The sequence below is a fragment of the Stenella coeruleoalba genome (genome assembly GCF_951394435.1).
Source record: "Stenella coeruleoalba genome assembly, chromosome: 13".
Classification (NCBI taxonomy): Eukaryota; Metazoa; Chordata; class Mammalia; order Artiodactyla; family Delphinidae; genus Stenella; species Stenella coeruleoalba.
Genome location: NC_137159.1, coordinates 52,127,631 through 52,149,719, shown reverse-complemented (window position 1 = coordinate 52,149,719; position 22,089 = coordinate 52,127,631). Strand labels below are relative to the sequence as shown.

The following is a 22,089-nucleotide window of genomic DNA, read 5'->3' as shown; positions in this document are numbered from 1 at the left end:
TATGCAGAGACCTTCTATTCATTTCAAAAATGTTTGCCCTTCTTGGAGCATTTTTATAATAGCTGCTTTGAAGTCTGTCAGATACTTCCAACAACTGTGTCATCTCAATTGTTGATGTCTCTTTATTGTACCGTGCAAGTTGAGATTTTCCTGGTTCTTCATATGCCAAATAATTTTGGATTGCATACTGAAGTATTATGAGACCCTGGGTCTTGCTTAAATTCAGTGGTGAATGTTCATTTTTGCGTTTTAGCAGGCAGTGGACCCTGTTGGTTTAGGCTGCAGGTTGTAGCTAGCTTTCTGTGATTTCAATATCAATTTGGGTTTCAGAGCCTGTAGTGCTTTGCTATTTGGATCTGTCCTGTGTGTACACTGCCCATTGGCCAGTTTGAGATAGGTGACTATTTTTTTCTTTGTTCAATTCGCAAAAGTTTTTGGTTTGCTATTTAGGATAAAGTCGATGCCATGTTCAGCTCTGGAGTGAGCCCAGGCATTCATAAGCAACCTTATGGAGTCGTTTTTCTGAGTTCCTCCCACTCAGCTATTTCCCCTATACTTTCTACTTCCCTGGGAACTCCCCTTTTTAGTCCTCCAGCCAGAAGGCTTTGTCTAAGGTGCTCACTTCCTGTGATTGTGCCCACATGCAGGGACCAGGGGTAGGAGCACAGAGAGGGGGAAAAAAAGGTTAGGAGAGGGTTTTGCCCCACCCTCTTGAAACCACAGCTTCTGGGATTAGAGAGGATTTCCCTCCCTCAGACCTTTAGGTACCTGTGGGCCCCCTGTTGTTACTGCCTCCCTTTTCCTGCCGAAGCCTGAACTAAAGCACTTCACGTGAAACACTGTCTACATTGCTGCCCACTTCCAGGTTTCCCCCAGTTGATGTGGCAGGATACAAGAGGAAGAAAGTAAACCCACCCTTGGTTCCATGGCCCTTTGAATTCTGATCTTCTTCCCCAATCTACCTGTTACCATTTACTTTTTTTTTTTTGCGGTACGCGGGCCTCTCATTGTTGTGGCCTCTCTCGTTGCGGAGCACAGGCTCTGGACGCGCAGGCTCAGCAGCCATGGCTCACGGGCCCAGCCGCTCCGCGGCACGTGGGATCCGCCCGGACCGGGGCATGAACCCGTGTCCCCTGCATCGGCAGGCGGACTCCCAACCACTGCGTCACCAGGGAAGCCCTACCATTTACTTTTTACAGTCTTTAAATAACTGCTCCGTACATTTTGTTTAGATTTGATAGCTGTATTCAGTCGGAGGGACAGGGTGGAGTGTTTTTACTTTATCTTAGCTGGCACTAGAAAGAACCCTGTACTGTGTACTTTTAAGAAGGGCATTATTTATTCAACCAACATATGTCCTTATCATATGAGTCCTCACCATGTGCTGGACACTTTAAATATATTATTTGTTTAATTCTCTGACAACTGTTCCCCTTTTAGACATGAGGAAATTGAGGAGTAAACTCTTAAACTAGGTCCAGAGGCACAGATAGTGACAGGCTGGTATTTGAACACAGGACCCAAGGTGTGTTCCCAGGACCAGCATCATCAGACCCACATGAGAACTTGCTAGAAATGCAAAATCTCTAACCCCGCCTCAGATCTACTAAATCAGAATTCTGGGAATGGGGCCCAGTAATTTGTTTTGATGAGCCTCTGTTAATCTGATATATGCTAAATTTGAGCACCACTTCTCTATGCTGTAGGACTTAACAATACTGTTTTAGTTTCTTAGCAGAACTTTAATATAAGAAACAGAAGTAGCTTTTCACCCTTGTTTGAGACATATGGTAGTACGTTGAGTGAGAACTAATTTTCTTACTCATGTCACTAACATATAGCTTTAAAATCACACTTTTCTATATTATTCAAGCTTATGGTAGTTAAAATATAAATACTATGAATTTTAAAAATGTAAATGTGTGTGTATGCAAAGAAATCAATTTAGATGTGGTTTTTGACCAATAAATCACTTAGCCTCTGGTAATTACTATGTTATATAATGCTCTGTATTTTAAATTTTAGGATATTATTACTGATTTCCCTCAATTTCAGGGTAGCTTTTGATACAGGTTTAGAATAATATTGGGTTGGAAAAAATGGCCCATATTTGCAGGATAGGTCCTATTTTGTGTAATTTTATTTTTTTCACAAAAGATTAAATGTATCGTTATAACTAAATTTAATTTGCATATTCTTGTAAGACATTTTATTTTTTTTATTGAAGTATAGTTGATTTAAAATGTTGTGTTAGTTTCTGGTATACAGCAAAGTGATTCAGGTATACATAGCTATATATATTCTTTTTCACATTCTTTTCTATTATGGTTTATTACAAGATATTGAATATAGTTTCCTGTGCTCTACAGTAGGACCTTGTTGTTTACCTATTTTATATATAGTAGTTTGTATTTGCTAATCGCGAACTCCTAATTTATCCCTCCCCACCTCCTTTCCCCTTTGGTAACCATAAGTTTGTTTTCTATGTATGTAAGTCTGTTTCTGTTTTATAAATAAGTTCATTTGTATCATATTTTAGATTCCACATGTAAGTGATATCATATGGTATTTGTCTTTGTCTGATTTCACTTAGTATGATAATCTCTAGGTCCATCCATGTTGCTGCAAATGGCATTATTTCATTCTTTTTTATGGCTAATTAGTATTCCATTGTGTGTGTGTGCGCGTGTGTGTGTGTGTATGCTACATCTTCTTTATCCATTTATCTGTTGATGGACATTTAGGTGGCTTCCATGTCTTGGCTATTGTGAATAAGTGCTGCTGTGAACATAGGGATGCATATATCTTTTTGAATTGTAGTTTTCTCTGGATATATGCCCCAGGAGTGGAATTGCTGGATCATATGGCAACTCTATTTTTATGTTTTTAGGGAACCTCCATACTGTTTTCCATAGTGGCTGCACCAATTTACATTCCCACCAACAGTGTAGGAGGGTTCCTTTTTCTCCACACCCTCTCCAGCATTTATTTGTAGACTTTTTAATCATGGCCATTCTGACCGGTGTGAGGTGATATCTCATTGTAGTTTTGATTTGCATTTCTCTAATAATTAGCAATGTTGAGCATCTTTTCATGTGCCTTTTGGCTATCTGTATGATAAGACATTTTAAATAAATTTACGAATCAGGAAAAAAAGTCTGTTAGAGCACATCTTCAGAATCTGTTTTTTTTTTTAATTAGCTTACAATCCACATATACTTTGAGGTATGTAGATTAGTAGATTAGATTAGTAGGCATATGTAGATTAGTTATGGAGCATTTTCTTCTGTGATAATCTCTCCTCTTACTAATAGAGTAGCTGGCGGTTGGGGCAGAGAAGATATTCTTTATTGTAGAAATAGGTTGGTTTTTTTGTTTGTTTGTTTTGTTTTTTTTGCAGTACGCGGGCCTCTCCCTGCTGTGGCCTTTCCCGTTGCGGAGCACAGGCTCCGGACGCGCAGGCTCAGTGGCCATGGCTGACGGGCCCAGCCGCTCTGCGGCATGTGCGATCTTCCCGGACCGGGGCACGAACCCGTGTCCCCTGCATCGGCAGGTGGAGGACTCTCAACCACTGTGCCACCTGGGGAGCCCAAATACCAAGTTCTTACCATAGACTAGATGCTGTTCCGTTATTACTTAGTATGATAACCACTTGTGAAAAGAAACCATGGATGTAAGCATATAATAAAAATGTGTTATAATCAGATGGCCGTAGTTATACTGTAGTTCATGGACCTCATTTGCCTTAAAAGGCAGATTCTAATCTTTACCTAATCTAGAAATTACCAAATTATATGTATGCTTCCTCTTTTCTGTATTGTCCATATTCCTCTCCCATAACTCTCAGGACTCGTAATCTTTTCTTTGTGCCAGGTATTTCTTCTAGTCCTCGTCATTTACAGAAATAATAGTGTGCCTTTCTCTAATAGAAATAAGGCTTTCTTTTTCTTCCTGACCCTGTCCTCACCATACCATAATCCGTATTGCTTTGTTTTCTGACTGAGCCATTTGGCTCTTCTAGAATATGAAAGAATCACCAGAGAAGTCACAGTCATTTAATACAACCAAGTACAGGAATAAATCACCCTTTTTAATCATGGCATGTACGACCCTTTAGAGTCTTTCTTCCTGGCTTTTCAGGTTGCTTTTTCTTTTACTTCACTCCACCTATCCTGTACTTCAGCCATCTAAACCACTCCTCACCTTTGGAAAGCCAGATCCTGTCCTCTCTGTCTGCCTGAAACACCTTTCTCTACTCTACTCAGCAGGCAACTAATTCATTCTTTAAAACCTAGCTCAAAATCACCTTTTCTGTGAAACCTTCCCCGACCCTCTGCATTAGTTATGATTAGGTACAGTGACAAGTAACAGAACCTCCAAAATAACAATGGTCTAAAAACAAGAGAGAATTTATATCTCTCCTATAACAGTGGACTTTGCAGTGTGGGGCTGAAATGACAGCTCTGCTTCATGATGTCATTAGGGAAGTAATGTCTACCTCATGGCTTCAGAATCTCTCACATTTAACCCTTGTCCTCACCATCCAAAATGGAGCTATCTGTCTTATGCTCTATGATGTACAAGGGAACAAAAAAGGGACTAAGGGCATTTGAGAGCTATCTCTTAACATTTCCCTAAAGCTCCCAAATTATGTATCTGCTTGCATCTCATTGGCCTCAAGGAAGGCCTGGAAATAGTCTTTATTCTTGGTGGCTGTGTACCAGCTAATCGTATTATTATGGAAGAAGAACAGGTATGGAGTACAGCTAGTAGTGTGCCACACTTCCCCAGCTAGAGGTAGTTTCTTTGTGCTTTGTGTTCCCGACAGCACTCTAATTAATTAGTATTTAAGTTGTATTAGAATTCATTTGTCTTCTTCACCAGATTGTGGACTTCTAAAGGCATTCAGGAAAATTATAGCAAAAGTATCAGAGACAAAAGCAGGGAGTGATGTTTAAATACCCATGTGAACAAGGGAATTGCTTATATAGAGCTGATTTCTTAGACTTACATTTTTTTTTTCTATTTTCTCCATTTTGTAGAGGGAAGTGGACACTGACAATAGTAGAGGGCATGGCTTCTCCTGTTCAATAATGCCTCAAAATTGATCACACAGAGAGAACACAGTTATTTAAAAGGTGATATATTCTCTGTATTATACTGTTTTTTTTTAAATTGTGGTAAAATATACATAAAAGTTACCATTGTAACCATTTTTTTTTTTTTTTTTTTATTTATTTATTTATTTGCAGTACGCGGGCCTCTCACTGTTGTGGCCTCTCCCGTTGCGGAGCACAGGCTCCGGATGCGCAGGCTCAGCGGCCATGGCTCACGGGCCCAGCCGCTCCGCAGCATGTGGGATCTTCCCAGACCGGGGCACAAACCTGTGTCCCCTGCATTGGCAGGCGGACTCTCAACCACTGCGCCACCAAGGAAGCCCCATTGTAACCATTTTTAAGTGTACTGTTCTGTGGCATTAAGTTCATTCACACTGTTGTGCAACCATCACCACAATCCATCACCAGAACTTTTCTATCTTCCCTGAGATTCAGAACCCATTAAACACTAACTCCCTGTTACCCCCTTCCCCAAGCCCCTGGCAACCACCATTCTACTTTGTCTATGAATTTGACGACTCTAGAAATTTTATATAAGAGGAATCTGTATTTGTTCTTTTGTGACTGGCTTATTTCACTTAGAAGGTCTTCAAGGTTCATCGTGTTGTAGCATGTGTCAGAATTTCTTTCCTTTTTAAGGCTAAATATATTGTTATATATATGTACCACATTTTATTTGTCCTTTCATCTATCAGTGGACAATTGGATTGCTGTGTTACACTGTTGTTTTTGGTAAGATTTTTGTTTTCTAAAGATATTCTCCACACAAATAATGTCTTATTATAAGTTCACCACAACTACCCCCAGACACAAACCACATAATAACATATCTTTTTAAAAGGAAATTTAACAAAAATGCGAAGAAGATAAAAACAATCATCTATATTAGAAATTTATTTTTATAGGAAGTAATGCCCCCTCCCAATCACAGTTTCTGAAGTATAAACTAAAAAATAAAATTAAGTTATGAAAAACATTATCCTGGTGTCAAATCTGGAAAAAGGTACAAGAGTGGAATTAGAAGAAATATAGTAGTTTTTCACAAGAAAATATTAAATTTTGTTATATTTAAGAGTCTCTTGATGATATGATAGAGACACAAAGGAGAGTGCAACCTATGAATCCCTATTCTTTTGAAATATGGAAATTTTACCGGTGGACAGTGAGAAAGAAATGGCTATAGCTGTAGCCTGCTGGATTTGCTTTTATGATATTTCTCCAGCATTGAAGAGAAAAGGGTTATAAATGGTGGAGTAAGGAAAAGTAGCTCCATTTCTCTCACCTCACCTCCTTTGTTATCAGATGGGAGTTCGTTTAGTGACAATAATTATTGGATGTTTGATTGCCGGTAATGTGACTGATGCCTAGAAAATTCTGGGGTTTGGCCTCTATCCCACTGTATACATAGTCCAAATTGGTAGTTAAATTCTTACTAAAATTCTGAGTAAGCTTTCAAATAGTTACTTAAATAAAATGCATGTCCAGTGGTTTAAACTGGATCTCACAGATACTTTCCCATTGCAGCTGATTGTTTGGTCAGCTTGGCAAAATGGTGAGTCATACTTCTCTAGCCAGCCACAGACCAGCTGTTGATTTACTCAGTTACTTGAGCCAAGACCGAAGCACCAGAATAGAATAGAGCACCTTGGCTCTGATACCGATTTATCTTTTTCCTAAAAGTCTGGATGTAAATTTCCATCCTTCCCCTAGGTGTTTTGAGTTACAAGAAGCAGTCTAAGAGTTCTTTGTCTTTTAAATCTTTTAGTACTGTTGTAGCAATAAAATTGACATGCCTGAAAGGATCTGAGAAGAACAGAACACATTGTGGTGTTAGCTGTAAACTCTTTTAGGGAAATTAGAACTTGATGTAGACATTAAAAATAGAATTGAATGGTGGAGGACAAACTAGTGGAGGTGTTTTAGAGCAAGAATTAAGTTTGGATATAAAATGAGGCCTAATTATGGATGGCAGTGAGTGAAGGTCAGCCACGAGAAGCTGTGTGTGACTGTTGAATGTTCCTGAAAGGAAATGAGTCTGGCGGTGTTAGGAGTTAGGAAGAGCGGAGAGACTAAGGTGTTGCAGAAATCCAGGAAAGTGGCAATAGAAATCTGGACAAGGTTATTGGCAGTGAAAGTGCAGAAAAAAAGGTAAATTTGAGAGCCATTCTGGGAAAAGAAACTATAATTGTGTCACATGGAAGAAGAGTAAAATAAAAAAATTTCTAAGAAATTCCGTGGTGTACTGATATCCCATTTTGGGGAGAACTCTTGAATTAACTTTAGATATGGTGAATTTGAGGTGCGATGGGGAATAGCCAAAATAAGACAGATTTTTTAGGCTATTAGTGGACTGAAAAGCGGGTGGAATGTGTGGACTAGACTTGTGCTTCTGGTACAAATCTAGCTGTACTCAAGGAGGTAAGAATTGGTCCTAGAAAATACCTGATTATAACAGTAAAGGCAAGAACATATGTTCTCATAGCTTCTGCATACCTGAAAAGCTCTTAAATAAGTTTTTTTTCCGCCCCCCATTACCTTTATTTCAACTGAAGGGATTAGGTTAGTTAAATAGGTGTAATTCATAAATTACATCCAGGACACTGAAGTTCTTCTCCCATACTATTGAATAAGAAAGTAGAATCTAGATTGCCTTACATAGAAAGATGCAGAACAGGGGCAAAAGAATTTAGATTCTTTCATAAAGAACAACATCTTAGAATAAATAGATATTGTGGCAGAATAATGGCATACCAAGGAGCATTATGTTCTTAAATATTATAAGTTAAGTTATTGAGTTAACTGTATTTAACTTGCAGTGTAATTTGTAACATTTGAGTAATCTAGTGTGCAATTGAACGTTTTGTGTTTTTCTTTAGTGGAGCCTTTAGTTGGAGCTGCTGTGCCAAGTGTTTCTTTATGGCTTTCTCTCTCGGAGCAGCTCTTCGTATATGTAGCAAAATATTTAGAACCCTATGGAGTAAAGTAGAAAAGAAACTTGGCAAAAGAGTATTTCTCTTATAATTAGAAATTGTCTTAAGATACAATATGTTACAGCAATGATAAAGCTAATATATTAGAGAAATAATAGCTTAGTGTAGAGATGACTGGCATTTCGCTGAAGATACCTAAGGGGGTAGCGTTTCCCTAGTGCCCTAGTGCCTGCAACAAATACTGCTTACTGCTTTCTTCTCACTCGAACCCGCGCCCCCTGCAGTGGAATCACGGAGTCTTAACCACTGGACCGCCAGGGAGGTCCCTCTTCTGTCTCGTGTACACTTCTTTTTTTGCTCTTTATTCCTTCTTTTTATGGTGAAATATAACATATATATAGCACAGTGAATAAAATAGAAAGGTACAGTTTAATGAGTAACTATAAAGCGTATTCACCACCCAGATCAAGAAACAGAACATTGCAAGTATACCAGAAGCCTGCTACGTGCCCCTTGCCAGTCAGACCCCACTTGTATGCATCCCGTCCTATCCTCCAGAAGTAACCATAGTCTCACTTCGGTGATAATCATTTCTTCCTTCTCTTTGAAGTTTATCACCAAGTATGTGTCCCTAAATGATGTAGTTTACTTTTGCCTCTTTTGTATACATATATACAGACATATGTATATATGTCAATACATAATCTTTTGTATCTGACTTATTTTTGTGCCATTTATCCATGTGGTATGTGTGTATAACATTTTCATTTCTCTGATTATTTGCATACTGTTCCACTGTATGAATATGCCATAATATGTGTATTCTGTTCCGTTTCCTAATATTGAAAAACTCAGCCTGTGACCATTCTTGTATATTTTTCTTGGGGCACATGGGCACCAGTATTTCAGGAGTTTATACTTAGGAATGGAATTGCTGGATCATAGGGAATTCACATCTTCCAATTCACTGGATAGTACCAAAGTGTTTTCTAAAGTGGTTATTTATACTCACCCAAGCAGGACATGAGCATTCCTGTTGTTCTCCATTCTTGCCATCAGTTGGTATTGACACACTCAAGTGTTTTGGGCAGGAAAACTGTGTCTCTTATGATTTTATTAAGGAGGATGAGCCCCTTTTCATATTTGAACTTCTTTTTGTGAAGTGCCTGTTAAAAAGGTCTTTTATCCCCTTTTCTATTTGGTTATCAGTTTTTTCCTACTGATTTTTAGAAGTTCTTTATATTTTCTGGATATTAGTATTTTAGTCTCTAAACAATTTTGTGTATTGAGAATTTTGTTTCCTTCCCTGTGTTTTTGATGATTAGAGAAGCCTTTAATTTTAATGTCATATGACTTATTCTTTTCCTTACAGATTATACTTCTTTTTTCCTGTGAAAATTTGCAGATATTTTCTTAGATTTGTCCTAAGTACTTCATATCATTGATGCTATTGCAAATGGTATGTAATTTTACATTTTGTTTTGTTTGTTGCTGACAGGTAGGACCACAATAGATATTTTATATACTGATTTGTATCTACCAACGCTTCCACATTCTTGTTAATTCTAACAATTTTTTAGATAATTTTGAATCTTTTAAAATACACAATTATTTCATCTGAGAATAATGATAACTGTTTTTTTCAGACCTGTAGAGATGAATTTAAACAATGCCTTTTATTCCTTAACTTGCCTTATTCTGCTGATTAGGACCTCTATCACAATGTAGAATAGGAAGGATGATAATAGGTATCCTTTTCTTCTTCCAATCTCAGCATTTCTTCAAGGATAAGGTTAGCTGTCGTTTTTTGGAAATGCTCTTTATTTAAGTTAGGTAAGGTTACTTTTCAGTCTTAGTTTACTAAAAATTTTCATCAGAAATATATGTTGAATTTTATGAAATACTTTTCATTTTATTTTATTTTTTATTTCTTTTTTTTATGAAATACTTTTTCTACATCTAATGAGATTATCATGTATTTGTTGTTCTCAAACTATCAGTGTAATAAATTACATTAATTTTCTAATGTTAATTCAACCTTTCATTCCTAGGCTGTATCTAACTTGATCATTTTTATATACTATTGGATTCAGCTCGCTAATATTTTGTTTTAAAAAACTTGTATTTATATTCATGACTGAGATTAGCCTGTATTCTTTCTTCTCATAGTGTCCTTGTTAGGCTTTGCTATCAGGTATATTAGCCTAATAAAATAAGTTGGGGAATGTTTCCCTGTTCTGATCTCTGAAAGAGCTTGTGTAAGATTGGAATTTTTTTTTTTCCTTAAATAATGATAGAATTCACCAATGAAGTTATCCAGGCCTTGGGATTTTCTTTTTGGAAAGAATTTGACTACAGATACTTTAATGTTATTATATTTTATTTCCTGTGGACTCTTGTTCTCAGTTACGATGTCTTCTGTATGCTTATATTTGACTGTGTCTAATGCTTTTTGTTTTTAAAATTACTTGTGGGTATTCTTTGAGGCCTAGAATGAAGTTGTCTTCCTTCAGAGAGGGTTTATATTTCCTTCTGCTAAGATGTGTGTAGGTATCATTAGCCCAGAAACATTTTAAAAGAATTTCACAGTTTGAAGTTCCCTGGATTAGGAGTCCATGCAGACACAGACTGCAAACCCCTGCCCAGGCTGCTCAAACTTCTTAGGGACCTACATCCTGGATGTTCTATCCACCATTCTCTTTTTCTCCTGCTTCTCTCTGAGCTAAAGCAATCTTCCCTGCAATCTCCTGAGGGTGGGATTAGGCTTTAGATTCAGTTGTAGTTTACCTTTACCTGAGGTTATAGCCTTTTAGGATCCCAGTTTAATGTGGGGAAGAGTTCCCTTGCACTCTCTACCTTTTGAAGAATCTGTGTTTGAGAAATTTGTTGCCCTCATCCTGTGAGGCCAGTGAAACCAAAGACCTAATTTACCGAGCTCTATCTACAATTGCCCTCAGGACCAGAGTATCTTCAGGGAGTCCTATTACCTCTCTAGGTTCTAGTTGCTCCTAGTTTGTCTGGCAGTTTCCCACCATCTTGTCAGCTTTTTATTTTAAGGTGTTTTTGGTTTTTTTGTATCTAAGGACTTTTAATTGTTTTCAGTAGTTGGGTTGATCTAAAAAATCCTAGTCTGTCATTACTAGAAATTGTAGTTCCTCTTAATTTTTTTCCCCCACTTAGTCTTCTATTTCTTTTGTTGACTTCAGCCTCCATGTTAATGCCTTAGTTTCACAAACATTCATATATTGAGTATCTAATATGTATCAAGCATGACACAAAACAAAGTCCTTGCTTTCTTGAAGTTAACACTGTAGTGGATTCTGGATTGTGGGGAAAGTTGCAGCACCATTGGACAGCATTTTCCACACTGATTCACAGAGCATTGGTGACCTGTGAAATCCTAGTAAGGTTGCCATTGTCAAGTAAATTTGAGAAATAATGCCCAGGAGGATATCCTCTCTTAGAGAGCTAAGGCACTAACGTATTTGAACTGAAACCGTTATTTGTAGAATACCTCTTAATATCTCATTAGCATACTAGAATTCCAGGGAACATGATTTATGAAATGTTGGAGTAGGACTAATGTATTAAACATCTCTATATTATTTACATGTTGTCACAGAGCAATTTCAACTTCTGCTTTCCCATAGTCATGTCTAAGGGGAACATCTGCTGAGGGAGTAAACCAAGGCAGCTGTGCTCTGCATTCTGAACGACTTTCCTTACTTGGCCGTGGGTAGTTAGACTAGCATGGGTACCCAAATCAAAGATGCCAGACATAGGTCAGTCACTGGCCAACCAGAGAAAGTGCAGAAAGTGCTGAATTAAGTTCTCACAGATCTCATTGGTTGGTTAAAGAAATAGAGCTCCTGCTTTCAACTTTATGTCTAGATGTACTCCGGACTGACAAGTAAGGGAGAGTGGTGGTTTCTGTAAGGATACATGTGATGATGCGGGTCACAAAACTCACAAAAAGAAACATATTTGGCAGTTAAGCAGTGGAAGAAGCAGAATTTGAAAAGTCAAGAGAAAGAGATAGAAGGGACCTATGATGGACCAAGAATTAGCCAAAGGTATGGCAGGGTGGCAACTATGAGATAGAAAAAGAATCAAGCGGAGAAGCAGAGACCAGCTTGTGTATGAATTCTTGTTTCCCTTATCATCAAATTCATACTTACAATCAGTTCTGCTCCCCCACCACACACAGCTACATCTGCCAACCTGAGTGTCAGTACCCTGCCACCAGAAGAGACTGATACATAAGGAAAGAGTTGGATTCGTAAGACTGATGTATGAGTTGAATTCATATCAGTGTTGCTTTTTTGATTAACATTTTTATAACAATGGAATACCCACCATTCCTACCCCTGCTTTTTTCTTCTCTTTTTATTACATTTTGGAAACTCATCTTCTAAGCTCAGCTGTGCTAGCAGTGTTAATGTTGTATTGCGTCACATAATCTATTTCTGTTGGTTATCCTATAAATCAGGGGTCCCCAACCTCCGGTCCACGGACCAACACCGGTCCACGGCCCAATACCGGTCCGCAGCCCAATACCGGTCCGCGGCTTGTTAGGAACCAGGCCGCACAGCAGGAGGTGAGCGGCGGTGGGCGGGGGGGAGCGAGCCAAGCTTCATCTGCTGCTCCCCATCGCTCGCATTACCGCCTGAACCACCACCCCCCAACCCCCTCCGTGGAAAAATTGTCTTCACGACACCAGTCCCTGGTGCCAGAAAGGTTGGGGACCGCTGCTATAAATAGTATCTCCATATACAAAAGAATGCACATTACTTACTCTTGGTACTCTTTGGCAAAGAATATTTCCTACTTCCCAATCCAATGTTATTTGCTACTGATCCCCAATACTGTTTGAGAATCACGTTGGCTTTAGTGGAGATCTCCATATTTGTTATTCCTTTCTCCACTGATTGTGTTCATCTGCCCCTCTAACCCCCATTTCTTTGTGTCTTTTTCCTCCACACTCTTCCCCCACCTTTTCTTTAAAAAGTTTTCTTAATACTTCATTATTTATTTCTTCTGCATTTTACACATAATTTGGGGTTTATAATATGAAATTAGATTGGTCTTTTTGAGGATCTACTTCCTTTTTATTTACTATTATTAGGTGTTTTTTTTTGCAGTACGCGGGCCTCTCACTGTTGTGGCCTCTCCCATTGCGGAGCACAGGCTCCGGATGCGCAGGCTCAGCGGCCATGGCTCACGGGCCCAGCCGCTCCGCGGCATGTGGGATCTTCCCGGACCGGGGCACGAACCCGTGTCCCCTGCATCGGCAGGCGGACTCTCAACCACTGCGCCACCAGGGAAGACCCTACTTCCTTTTTAAATAACATTTTTCCAGCCAGGAAATTCGTACATTTGAATGTAATGTCTTGGAAAGTACAGAAAAGAAAAAAGAAAAAACGAAATTACAATAATCAAAAACCACCCAAAATAACCACAGTAGTATTTCCTATCCATAAACTTTTTATTAAAATATGTTTATATGTATATGTTGAGGTCAATTTATATACTGTTTTATAACCATATTTATTTTATATCATGAATATTTCCAGAACATTAAATGCTCTAGAAACATGGTTTTAATGTCTATTATTCCAGTAAATGAAAGCACTACAATTTATTTAACCAATCCTCTATTAACTGAACAATACAGTTATTGCCAATTTTTTTGCTAATATTATGCCATGGTGAATATCTCTTGCATATAAACCTTTGTGTCTTTATCTGATTATTTTCTTGGAGTACACTTCTATTGTGAAACCTTGAGTCAAAAGGTATATACATCTTTTCAAAGTTTTGATACATAATACTATATAAAATTTCTTTCTTGAAATGCCATGTGGATTTATATCCTCACATCAATGTGTAAAAGTACTAGCTTCACAATACCATGCTTAGGTACTACCATTAAGATGTAAAAGAGGGCTTCCCTGGTGGCGCAGTGGTTGAGAGTCCACCTGCCGATGCAGGGGACACGGGTTCGTGCCCCGGTCCGGGAAGATCCCACATGCCGCAGAGCGGCTGGGCCCATGCGCCATGGCCGCTGAGCCTGCGCGTCCGGAGCCTGTGCTCCGCAATGGGAGAGGCCACAACAGTGAGAGGCCCAGGTACCGCAGGAAAAAAAAAACAACAAAAGTAAAAGAAATAAAAACAAACTTTGCCAAGTTGATAAGGGAAAAATCTTTTTTTTTTTTTTAACATCTTTATTGGGGTATAATTGCTTTACAATGGTGTGTTAGTTTCTGCTTTATAACAAAGTGAATCAGTTATACATATACATATGTTCCCATATCTCTTCCCTCTTGCGTCTCCCTCCCTCCCACCCTCCCTATCCCACCCCTCCAGGCTGTCACAAAGCACCGAGCCAATATCCCTGTGCCATGCGGCTGCTTCCCACTAGCTATCTACCTTACTACGTTTGTTAGTGTGTATATGTCCATGACTCTCTCTCTTGCCCTGTCGCAGCTCACCCTTCCCCCTTCCCATAACCTCAAGTCCGTTCTCTAGGATGTCTGCGTCTTTATTCCTGCCTTAACCCTAGGTTCTTCATGACATTTTTTTCCCTTAAATTCCATATATATGTGTTAGCATACGGTATTTGTCTTTTTCTTTCTGACTTACTTCACTCTGTATGACAGACTCTAGGTCTATCCACCTCATTACAAATAGCTCAATTTCGTTTCTTTTTATGGCTGAGTAATATTCCATTGTATATATGTGCCACATCTTCTTTATCCATTCATCCGATGATGGACACTTAGGTTGTTTCCATCTCCGGGCTATTGTAAATAGAGCTGCAATGAACATTTTGGTACATGACTCTTTTTGAATTTCGGTTTTCTCAGGGTATATGCCCAGTAGTGGGATTGCTGGGTCATATGGTAGTTCTATTTGTAGCTTTTTAAGGAACCTCCATACTGTTCTCCATAGTGGCTGAACCAATTCACATTCCCACCAGCAGTGCAAGAGTGTTCCCTTTTCTCCACACCCTCTCCAGCATTTATTGTTTCTAGATTTTTTGATGATGGCCATTCTGACTGGTGTGAGATGATATCTCATTGTAGTTTTGATTTGCATTTCTCTAATGATTAATGATGTTGAGCATTCTTTCATGTGTTTGTTGGCAGTCTGTATATCTTCTTTGGAGAAATGTATATTTAGGTCTTCTGCCCATTTTTGGATTGGGTTGTTTGTTTTTTTGTTATTGAGCTGCATGAGCTGCTTGTAAATTTTGGAGATTAATCCTTTGTCGGTTGCTTCAATTGCAAATATTTTCTCCCATTCTGAGGGTTGTCTTTTGGTCTTGTTTATGGTTTCCTTTGCTGTGCAGAAGCTTTGAAGTTTCATTAGGTCCCATTTGTTTATTTTTGTTTTTATTTCCATTACTCTAGGAGGTGGGTCAGAAAGGATCTTGCTGTGATTTATGTCATAGAGTGTTCTGCCTATGTTTTCCTCTAAGAGTTTGATAGTTTCTGGCCTTACATTAGGTCTTTAATCCATTTTGAGCTTATTTTGGTGTATGGTGTTAGGGAGTGATCTAATCTCATACTTTTACATGTACCTGTCCAGTTTTCCCAGCACCACTTATTGAAGAGGCTGTCCTTTCTCCACTGTACATTCCTGCCACCTTTATCAAAGATAAGGTGTCCATATGTGCATGGGTTTATCTCTGGGCTTTCTATCCTGTTCCATTGATCTATCTTTCTGTTTTTGTGCCAGTACCATACCGTCTTGATAACTGTAGCTTTGTAGTATAGTCTGAAGTCAGGGAGCCTGATTCCTCCAGTTCCTTTTTTCGTTCTCAAGATTGCTTTGGCTATTCGGGGTCTTTTGTGTTTCCATACAAATTGCAAAATTTTTTGTTCTAGTTCTGTGAAAAATGCCAGTGGTAGTTTGATAGGAATTGCATTGAATCTATAGATTGCTTTGGGTAGTAGAGTCATTTTCACAATGTTGATTCTTCCAATCCAAGAACATGGTATATCTCTCCATCTATTTGTATCATCTTTAATTTCTTTCATCAGTGTCTTATAATTTTCTGCATACAGGTCTTTTGTCTCCTTAGGTAGGTTTATTCCTAGATATTTTATTCTTTTTGTTGCAGTGGTAAATGGGAGTGTTTTCTTGATTTCACTTTCAGATTTTTCATCTTTAGTATATAGGAATGCCAGAGATTTCTGTGCATTAATTTTGTATCCTGCCACTTTACCAAATTCATTGATTAGCTCTAGTAGTTTTCTGGTAGCATCTTTAGGATTCTCTATGTATAGGATCATGTCATCTGCAAACAGTGACAGCTTTACCTCTTCTTTTCCGATTTGGATTCCTTTTATTTCCTTTTCTTCTCTGATTGCTGTGGCTAAAACTTCCAAAACTATGTTGAATAAGAGTGGTGAGAGTGGGCAACCTTGTCTTGTTCCTGATCTTAGTGGAAATGCTTTCAGTTTTTCACCATTGAGGATGATGTTTGCTGTGGGTTTGTCATATATGGCCTTTATTATGTTCAGGAAAGTTCCCTCTATGCCTACTTTCTGCAGGGTTTTTATCATAAATGGGTGTTGAATTTTGTCAAGCTTTCTCTGCATCTATTGAGATGATCATATGGTTTTTCTCCTTCAATTTGTTAATATGGTTTATCACATTGATAGATTTGCGTATATTGAAGAGTCCTTGCATTCCTGGAATAAACCCCACTTGATCATGGTGTATGATCCTTTTAATGTGCTGTTGGATTCTGTTTGCTAGTATTTTGTTGAGGATTTTTGCATCTATGTTCATCAGTGATATTGGCCTGTAGTTTTCTTTCTTTGTGACATCCTTGTCTGGTTTTGGTATCAAGGTGATGGTGGCCTCGTAGAAGGAGTTTGGGAGTGTTCCTCCCTCTGCTATATTTTGGAAGAGTTTGAGAAGGATAGGTGTTAGCTCTTCTCTAAATGTTTGATAGAATTCGCCTGTGAAGCCATCTGGTCCTGGGCTTTTGTTTGTTGGAAGATTTTTAATCACAGTTTCAATTTCAGTGCTTGTGATTGGTCTGTTCATATTTTCTATTTCTTCCTGATTCAGCCTTGGCAGGTTGTGCATTTCTAAGAATTTGTCCATTTCTTCCAGATTGTCCATTTTATTGGCATAGAGTTGCTTGTAGTAATCTCTCATGATCTTTTGTATTTCTGCAGTGTCAGTTGTTACCTCTCCTTTTTCATTTCTACTTCTATTGATTTGAGTCTTCTCCCTTTTTTTCTTGATGAGTCTGGCTAGTGGTTTATCAATTTTGTTTATCTTCTCAAAGAACCAGCTTTTAGTTTTATTGATCTTTGCTATTGTTTCATTTATTTCTGATCTGATTTTTATGATTTCTTTCCTTCTGCTAGCTTTGGGGTGTTCTTGTTCTTCTTTCTCTAATTGCTTGAGGTGCAAGGTTAGGTTGTTTATTCTAGATGTTTCCTGCTTCTTAAGGTGGGCTTGTATTGCTATAAACTTCCCCCTTAGAACTGCTTTTGCTGCATCCCACAAGTTTTGGGTCGTTGTGTCTCCATTGTCATTTGTTTCTATGTATTTTTTGATTTCCTCTTTGATTTCTTCAGTGATCACTTCATTATTAAGTAGTGTATTGTTTAGCCTCCATGTGTTTGTATTTTTTACAGATCTTTTCCTGTAATTGATATCTAGTCTCATGGCATTGTGGTCAGAAAAGATACTTGATACAATTTCAATTTTCTTAAATTTACCAAGGCTTGATTTGTGACCCAAGATATGATCTATCCTGGAGAATGTTCCATGAGCACTTGAGAAAAATGTGTATTCTGTTGTTTTTGGATGGAGTGTCCTATAAATATCAATTAAGTCCATCTTGTTTAATGTATCATTTAAAGCTTGTGTTTCCTTATTTATTTTCATTTTGGATGATCTGTCCATGGGTGAAAGGGAAAAATCTTATATCACACTTTAATCTAGATGTCTGATCAATACTAATGACCTTTTTCATATATTTATTGGCCAAGTGTTGTGATTTTTCTGTACATGTCCTTTGCTGTTTTCTATTTGAGGTGGTGTGTTTTATCTTCTTATAAATGTATTAACACTTGGTCATATGTTGAAAATTTTTTCCAACTCATCACTTGTCCTTTAATTTTGTTTATGGCATTTTTTGACATGTAAAAGTTTTAAATGTTCAGTCATTAAGTATTTTGATAATTTCGTTTTGGTCTCTTTCTTTAGCATGTTGTTTAAATAGACTTTCCCATCTCTTCTTTGAGAGGTTAAATGGTTTCTTATATTTACTTATTTATGTTGAGTCTGTTTTTACAATTCATTGAAATGCTCACCCATTCTTCTAATATTGGAACATTTGAGATTACAAACTCTTAGATCCAGATGTATAGAGTTTTCTAGTTTCAGAAAATCTGTTAACTTTATTTTTACTCCCATCTACTTCCAAAAAGAAGGAAAAAAATTAATTAACAATAAACCTACACTTGGACATTTAGTATGATGATAATTGATTTAGACTTATGCAGGGGCATGTGAGGGATATCTCAAAGTCTGTCAGAAATTTATAAACTAAGGCCTTCCATTTGGGTCTCCTGTTAGTAATAGCAGAAAGGAGGAGGAACAATCAGTTACATGTTTCACATTGTCTGCTTAAAGGAAACATATCAGTTTTCTTAAAAGAGAAATCTTGGCAGTGAAGTCAAAGATGAATTTTTTGTGTGGGTATTTATGTGAAGAATGATGTCTTGATACCACTTTTATAGAACATAGAATAATACAAGGCAGTTTATTTTATAAACTCTTAATAAAAGTTAAGGGCATAATATTAAGTTCTAATTATGGTAGAGTACTATGTCTGCAGGCAGTCAAAATAATACAAACCACACATGTGTCTTTCTGGTGAAGTAGTTTGATAAGGGGTAGAGCTTAGACAATCTCTGGTTAGATATTTCTTAAACTAGCTCTTTCAGCATAATAGTTGAGATTTTTAAAAATCAGATTTTGATTCATGTATATTTGTGATTTCTATTTAGAAATAGCAATTGTGGAATGATTCATACACATTAGGTCGACGTGTTTAACTGGAAAGTTTGACATTTTATTGTGAGAATTAGCCTACTATTTGAAGAAGGTGGAGAATTATCTCATATAAGTGGGTTTCCAGAATTACCTGCCATCAGTTATACAATTTTTGCTTGCTACACTTCAAACAGTTATAATGTGAACAGTTTAATAGTAAATTTTACTTCATTTCAGATCTGACAGAATGTCTAAGAATTTTTTGTTTTTCATGAGGTACTGCTTCCTTCATTATCAAAGAATATTGAGAATTAAGTGTACTTTAAGCTGCTTAATTCATCTTTGAAACTATTTAAACTTACTTTATCTGTGAAATAACCCTCATTTTTAAGCTGTGTGTAAGGGAAGTAAATATATCTTAAACTGTGTAGGAAGGTTTTTTTTAAGGGAAAACAGGAAGGGGAAAGTTTGTGTTGACAGAACAGTATTGCTTTTATTAGTTTTCTTTTTTTTTGCAGCTGACACTAAACTTGCAGTGTTTATATTGAACATTAAATCAGCACCTGACTGAAACATGACTAGCTAGAGAGTTCAAGACTATGTAGATAACTCAGTATGTTGGACATTAGGGGATTATACTTTGATCAGACAGTAGTATGATTAGGAATCAGAGTTGTATCTGATGTGCTACCGCTAGACCTGAAATAACTTGAGTCTATTTGTGGAATGCTATGCTTATATTTTAAATTCTAATATTTAAAAAAGTCACAGATCGTTGAGGTTAATTAATTCAGTTGCTTGTAGAGGAAGGACTACCTGGGCTTGCCAGAGACAGAGGGTTGCTTATCCTCTTTAACATCTCCCATGAAAGACTCCTCACAACTCTCTTTTGCTTGTTTATTTACATTTTTAACTATTTGAAATATTAATTTTTTTTCTAAGAGTTTCTTTGTTTTTATCTTCAGAAGGATTGAAGGGTGACCACTCAGAATTCTCCTTTTTAGAGAAAGACTCTTTATATACATAAGAACAACCCATTGGTTATGTTATTTTTCCAGGTGAGATGATTTCAGCTATATCTTTACATTCCTAAATTATAATACTGATAACTGTTGTTTTTGTTGCTCCTTTTGTGCTGAGTTCTTAAGATGTAGAGGAAGCAGCCAGACATCGAGTCCCTTGACTTTTCTTAGCTGCTTGAAATTCTGGGATCAATTTTATGGCAGATGTTCTAGAGGGGAGTGAGAGTGGAGGAAGGTGCACTATTTAAGCAGCTGTTTCAAGTAATACATGCAAATGATGATGAAGACTGAACCTGGGAGAAGGGCAGTGGAGATAGAGAGGATGGGAGGACCTGATAGGGCTCTGGAGTGGACTGTAGACCCCATTTTTCCAGTTCACCACTGCCTAGGGGAAGTATAAAGGCAGTGGTAACTCTAGGATATCTAGCATATTTCTCCCCCTGCAGTTTGAATCTCCTCATCCTTCTGGAACATACAGAAGTTAGGGCTTTGGCTAAAGGCATTATTTTAAAGAAATGTCCCATCAGCCTGTTTCCTTACCCTTTTAGGTCATGTTCTTTGTTGCATCCATTTTAATTTCAGTTTCCATATGTTTGTTTTTGGCATATAGATCTTGTATCCTGTAACCCTGCTGGGTTTTCTTTTCCTTTTTTTAAAAAATTTTTTTTAAGATTCCTTAGGGTTTTCTATGTGGACAATCATGTCATCTGAAAATGGGTAGTTTTGTTTCTTCCTTTCCTATCAGTTTTGCTTTTTTTTTTTTCTTGCCTTACTGTGATGGCTCTCGCTTCTCTTTTGACCCTAACCTCTTGCTCTGGACACAAGTGATTAGAAATCATAGTTGTTAGACAGATTGACTTTTGCCTGGAACAGAAGTCAGGGTTGCCTGGGTTGGTGCTTTTCTTATGCAGAGATTTTTAATTACTGATTCAAAATCTTTTAGAGTTATGGGCTTTGCTTTTTCATTTGTTTTTGAGTCAGTTTTGAAATTTTATGTTTTTCTAAAAATCTAGCCATCCGTTTTTAAAAAGCGTTTTAATTTATTGGCTTAAAGTTCTTCATCATGGTTTCTTTTAAATGTTTGCTCCTTTTTTAATGTCTTACATTGTGTATCCCTGTAGTTTGTGACCCTAGGCTATTATGCTTTCTAAGGTTTTTTAGTCTCTTGCTCTGGTCTGTGTACTGGCTCAAAGCACTTAACTTCTCTCTAAAGCCTCTGCCCCCACTGCCCTTTTCTCATTTGCAGTTTCCAAACTGCTAAGCACTTCTGCAGGTAGTATCAGTAAATGTTAAAATGAATATATATTTTTATCATCTTTTTAGATTACCTGTTTTTCAACTTTTGATAGGTGAGGTTTTATTTCATTTCTGTTAACAAACTAAAGGCTTTTTGATTGTCCTATTTTTTTTTTAAGGGCAGTTGCCTTTTTAAAAAATATTTATTTATTTACTTACTTATTTGGCTGTGTTGGGTCTTAGTTGTGGCACGTGGGATCTTCGTTGCGGCGTGTGGGCTTTACTCTAGCTGTGGTGTGGACTTTAGAGCACGCACGCTTAGTTGCCCCATGGCATGTGGGAGCTTCCCGGACCAGGGCTCGAACCTGCGTCCCCTGCATTGGAAGGCGGATTCTTAACCACTGGACCACCAGGGAAGTCCCTTATTGTCTCATTTTTAAAAAATAAAATACATAACATAAAACTGGGGTATATTGCTTGGAATTTCTGGTCTGTAATTTTGGTCAGAGTGCTTCTCTTGGAATTAGTTTTCTTAAATGGTTAAAAGGTATCCTGTTTTTCTTTACCTCTCCCAGTACTCCTCCCAAATATCTTTCTAAAGCATAGACTAATTTCAAGATGTTTAAAATTTCTTTTTACTTAGGCCGGTTTGAGGATCTAGATTAAAAAACAAAGGAAGTTGTCCTGATTATGTTTTTCTTTCTTTCTTTCTTTCTTCGATTCATTACAAGCTGTCAAATTATTTGAAGACCTTGG

General features: G+C 37.5%; 1 protein-coding gene across 4 annotated transcripts in view; it reads left to right on the top strand.

Annotated features, from left to right (window-relative positions):
- SOCS5 (suppressor of cytokine signaling 5) overlaps positions 1-22,089 on the top strand; it is a 63,088-nt gene that overhangs the window by 25,324 nt on the left and 15,675 nt on the right. Inside the window, exons 2-3 of one of the 4 annotated variants that reach the window (XM_079941441.1) lie at positions 5,043-5,138; positions 5,253-5,849. The exons of 2 other annotated variants lie outside the window; for them this stretch is intronic. The gene's annotated coding sequence lies outside the window, so the exon portion shown is untranslated. The remainder of the gene's footprint in view (positions 1-5,042; positions 5,139-5,252; positions 5,850-22,089) is intronic. One more of the 4 variants, XM_079941442.1, reaches the window with a different exon arrangement.